This window comes from Hemiscyllium ocellatum, chromosome 24, assembly GCF_020745735.1.
Source record: "Hemiscyllium ocellatum isolate sHemOce1 chromosome 24, sHemOce1.pat.X.cur, whole genome shotgun sequence".
NCBI classification, from domain to species: Eukaryota; Metazoa; Chordata; class Chondrichthyes; order Orectolobiformes; family Hemiscylliidae; genus Hemiscyllium; species Hemiscyllium ocellatum.
Window position 1 is genome coordinate 15,926,549 of NC_083424.1, and position 5,468 is coordinate 15,932,016.

Here is a 5,468-nt window from a genome sequence, read left to right on the forward strand (position 1 = left end):
TATTCCAGCACAATCTGTAACCTCATGGCCCAGCATATCCCCCACTCAACCATTACCATCAAGCCAGGGGAACAACTCCGGTTCACTGGCGAGTGCAGGAAGGCATGGCAGGAGAAGCACTAGGCATGCCTGAAGATGAGATGTCAACCTGGTGAAGCTACCAAACAGGACTGCCTACATGCCAAACAGCAAAAGCAGCAATGATGCAGCTAAGCAATCCCACAACCAATGGATCAGGTCTAAGCTCTGCAATCCTGCCATATCCAGTTGATGATGGTGATGGATAATTAAACAACTCACTGGAAGAGGAAGTGCCACAAATACCTCCATGCTCAATGATGGAAGAGCCCAGCACATCAATGTAAAAGATAAAGCTGAATCATTCACAGCAATCTTCAGCCAAAAATGTCAGGTGGATGATCCATCTTGGCCTCCAATGGTCCCCAGAATCACAGATACCAGACTTCAGGCAATTCGATTCACACCATTCACACTTCATATCAAGAAACAGTTGGAGACACTGAGTACCACAAAGGCAAGAACTTTTAAAAGCTGATTGGCGGCAGATGTTCGCAGGTAAAGGGACGGCTGGAAAATGAGAATCCTTCAGAAATGAGATAACAAGACTCCAGAGAAAGTATATTCCTGTCAGGGTGAAAGGAAAGGCTGGTAGGTATAGGGAATGCTGGATGACTAAAGAAATTGAGGGTTTGGTTAAGAAAAAGAAGGAACCATATAGATAGGATCGATCAAGTGACTCATTAGAAGAGTATAAAGGCAGTAGGAGTATACTTAACAGGGAAATCAGGAGGGCAAAAAGGGGACATGAGATAGCTTTGGCAAATAGAATCAAGGAGAATCCAAAGGGCTTTTTACAAATACATTAAGGGCAAAAGGGTAACTAGGGAGAAAATAGGGCCCCTCAAGGATCAGCAAGGCGGCCTTTGTGTGGAGCTGCAGAAAACGGGGGAGATTCTAAATGAGCATTTTGCGTCAGTATTTACTGTGGAAAAGGATATGGAAGATATAGACTGTAAGGAAATAGATGGTGACATCTTGCAAAATGTGCAGATTACAGAGGACGAAGTGCTGGATGTTTTGAAAGGCATAAAGGTGGATAAATCCCCAGGACCTGATCAGGTGTACCCGAGAACTCTGTGGGAAGCTAGAGAAGTGATTGCTTGCCTCTTGCTGAGATACTTGTATCATCGATAGTCACAGGTGAGGTGACAGAAGACTGGAGGTTGGCAAATGTGATGCCACTGTTTAAGAAGGGTGGTAAGGACAAGCCAGGGAACTATAGACCAGTGTCCTGGACGTCGGTGGTGGGCAATTTGTTGGAGGGAATCCTGAGGGACAGGATGTACATTTATTTGGAAAGACAAGGACTGATTTGGGATAGTCAACATGGTGTTGTGCATGTGAAATCATGTCTCACAAATTTGTTTGACTTTTTTGAGGAAGTAACAAAGAGGATTGATGAGGGTAGAGCAGTAGATGTGATCTATATGGACCTCAGTAAGGCGTTCGACAAGGTTCCCCATGGGAGACTGATTAGCAAAGTTAGATCTCATGGAATACAGGGAAAACTAGCCATTTGGATACAGAACTGGCTCAAAGGTAGAAGACAGAGGGTGGTGGTTGTTTTTCAGACTGGAGGCCTGTGACCAGTAGAGTGCCACAAGGATCGGTGCTGGCTCCTCTACTTTTTGTCATTTACATAAATGATTTGGATGCGAGCATAAGAGGCACAGTTAGTAAGTTTGCAGATGACACCAAAATTGGAAATGTGGTGGACAGCGAAGAAGGGTACCTCAGATTACAACATGACCTTGACCAGATGGGCCAATGGGCTGAGAAGTGGCAGATGGAGTTCAATTCAGATAAATGCAAGGTGCTGCATTTTGGGAAAGCAAATCTTAACAGGACTTATACACTTAATAGTAAGATCCTAGGGAGTGTTGCTGAACAAAGAGACCTTGGAGCGTAGGTTTATTTCTCCTTAAGTGGAGTCGCAAGTAGATAGGATAGTGAAGAAGGCATTTAGTATGCTTTCTTTTATTGGTCAGAGTATTGAGTACAGGAGTTGGGAGGTCATGGTGCAGCTGTACAGGACATTGGTTAGGCCACTGTTGGAATATTATGTGCAATTCTGTTCTCCTTCCTATCGGAAAGATGTTGTGAAACTTGTAAGGGTTCAGAAATGATTTACAAGGATGTTTCCAGGATTGGAGGATTTGAGCTACAGGGAGAGGCTGAAAGCTGGGGCTGTTTTCCCTGGAGTGTCGAAGGCTGAGGGATGACCTTACAGAAGTTTACAAAATTATGAGGGGCATGGATAGAGTAAATAGGCAAAGTCTTTTCCCTGGGATTGGGGAGTCCAGAACTAGAGGGCATAGGGAAAAATATAAAAGAGACCTAAGGGGCATTTTTTTCACACAGAGGGTGGTATGTGTATGAAATAAGCTATCAGAGGAAGTGGTGAAGGCTGGTACAATTGCAACGTTTAAGAGGCATTTGGATGGGTATATGAATAGGAAGGGTTTGGAGGGATATGGGCCGGGTGCTGGTAGGTGGGACTAGATTGAGTTGGGATATCTGGTCGGCATGGACGGGTTGGACTGAAGGGTCTGTTTCCATGCTGTTCATCTCTATGACTCTATGACTCTAAGTACTGAAGACTTGTGCTCCAGAACTTGCCACTTCCCCAGCCACTATTAGGAGAAATACTAGCATCTACTCGACAATGTGGAAAAATGGCCAGGTATATCCTATACATAAAAAGCAGGACAAATCCAACCCAGCCAATTACCACCTTGTCTGTCCACTCTTGACCATCAGTAAAGTGATGGAGAGTGTCATCAACAGTGTTATCAAACAGAGCCTGCTCAGTTGGGCCCAGTTTGGGTTCCTCCAGGTCCACTCAGTTCCTGACTTCATTATAGCCTTGGTCCAAACATGGACAAAACAGCTAAACTCCAGAGGTGAGGAGAGAGTGACCGTCCTTGACATCAAGGCTGCGTTCAACCAAATGTGGCATCGAGGAGCCCTAGCAAAACTGGAATCAATGGGTATTAGCAGCAAACTCTCTTGAGACTGGAGTCATACCCAGCACATAACTAGATGGGTGTGGTATTTGGAGATCAGTAATGTCAGTTCCAGGACATCTCTGCGGGTGTTCTCCAGTGTGGTGTTCTAGATGCAGGAGAACACCACCAATCTCAAGTTCCCTCCAAGCCTCTCACCATCCTGATTTGGAAATTTATCACTGTTCCTTCACTGTCACTAGGCCAAAATCCTGGAATTTTCTCCCTAAGGGCATTGTGGGTCAACCCACAGCATGTGGACTGCGGTGGTTCAAGATGGCAGCTCATCACTACCTTCTCAAGGACAACTTGGGATGGACAATACATGCTAGCCAGCCAACGATACCCACATCCCATGTACAAATAAAAAAAAGCTAATAAGTGAATGAAATGTCCAGCATTGGGCACAATATGCCTGCACATTACTGAGGAAATGAGCAAGTGACGCAGGAAAGGATGACAGTGTTAGAAAGCAAAAAAGCCTCCAAGATCCTTCTCTCCCTCCACTTTTGGGTCTTTTAGTCTCTCTCCTGTTCTTCCACCATACCAGACACAACATTAAAGGCAGCATTGAGTCCTCTGCCATCCTGGATCGATGCCTTTCCTGTCACGGTGCCCCCCGTATCTCGTGTATTTTGCACAGAGAGCGTGACAACTTTAATCAACCCTGGGCACGCCAGACTGGGTTTATATTCACCTTTTTTTCTAATGAAAACAAACCTAACCTACTCAACCTCTCTTCATAGCTCGCACCTTCCATACCAGGCAACATCCTCGTAAACCTTCTCTGTACCATCCCCAAAGCGTCCACATCCTTTTGGTAATGTGGTGACCAGAACTGTACACAGTATTCTAAATGCGGCCGAACCAATGTCTTGTACAATTTTAACATGACTTGCCACAGAATTGTAATAAAACTGAAACCCTTTGGGATTAAAGTGAGAACATGATATTGGATAAGAAACTGAGCTGGAGTTTTCTTTAAATTCCTCCATTCTACTAGTTTTCTGGCTTTTCCTAATCCTGCAGGAACTGACTTGTGGAGTGTCACTTCCAGCTTGATTGGTCATACCGTCACTTCTGAGTGACAAGGATTCTGGGTTCTCCAGTGTATAAACACCAGACTCGAAGTTAATGCTCCAGTTCAGTACTGAGGGAGGACTGCATTGTCTGAGGTATTTGGATAAAATGTTAAACCCCGTCTAGCTGTTGGATGGATTAAAAATACACTGTGGAACTATATTGAAGGAGGGCAGATGTGTTTTCTCAATTGCCCTGTCCAATGTTTATCCCTCAAACAATGTCACAGGCATTAAACAGATTATCTGAACACTACCACATAGCTCTTTATGTGAACTTGCAGTACACAAATTGACAGTCCTAATTACGATGAACGTACTCTGTAAATAGAAGACTTTTCCTTTCTTTTTCAAACAATTTTTCTTAGTAACTTATTCCTATATGTGTAATAAACAATTACTCCTGACTCTGTCGTCTGCTCATTTCCAAGTGTTGAACTCATTGCCTCTAGAAACAACCTTTTGAGTTGTTTCTTGATTGAGAAGCATCAGCAGCTGTGAAGAAAAATTCAACTTTTCCCGATATACCTGTGCCCTGCTGACATTGCTGACTGTGTGTAGAGTCTCTCCTCTCCTTGTTGGGGATTTTAAACGGGGAGCATCGATGGGCTAGTTGATCATGGAAGCCAGCACACTGAGCCCTGTGCTGGCCTCACCCACTGTCTATACACTTCAGAGTAGAAGCCAGAAGTCAACTTGATCAGATTTCTGAGATGAGGGAGCTTGATGCTGGGTAACAGTGTCCCTTTTTACTGCCTGTATTGTCTCTTCTAGTGGGCATCCTCTCTTACCACACCATTTTGTGAGTGGCAAACTGCCTGTACCCCTTCTCCATGTGCCTGTACAGCTTATTGTAGAGTGATCACAATCAAAAATACTCCCATTACTTCTCTTTGACAGGTCTAGGCCATTCAGCCTGTTTCCCCATTTAATTAGACTAAATGCAGTCAGACCTGCTGAGTATCTGTTTATTGCATTTGGTTGCTGGCTCTTTTGGTATGCCCAACGGTGACAGAATGTTGGGGTTGCCTTGGGAGTGGATACAACCTGATCATAAAGGTGAGCTTTTATGGAGAAGAGGTTGGCTGATGAATGAAGCTGATTGATACAAATCAGAAAAGTAGTAAAGAAAATTGAAGAACAAGTGCAAGTTTCTGAATATCTCAATGATTTATTTAAATCTTTCATCTTATAATTTAAGGCTCAGTGATGGCACTTTGTCTTTGATTTGGAAGATTGTGGTTTCAGTCCTTCCCAAGGAACCTGAGCATATGGAAATGTATCTTGCAGATGAGGCATTAGT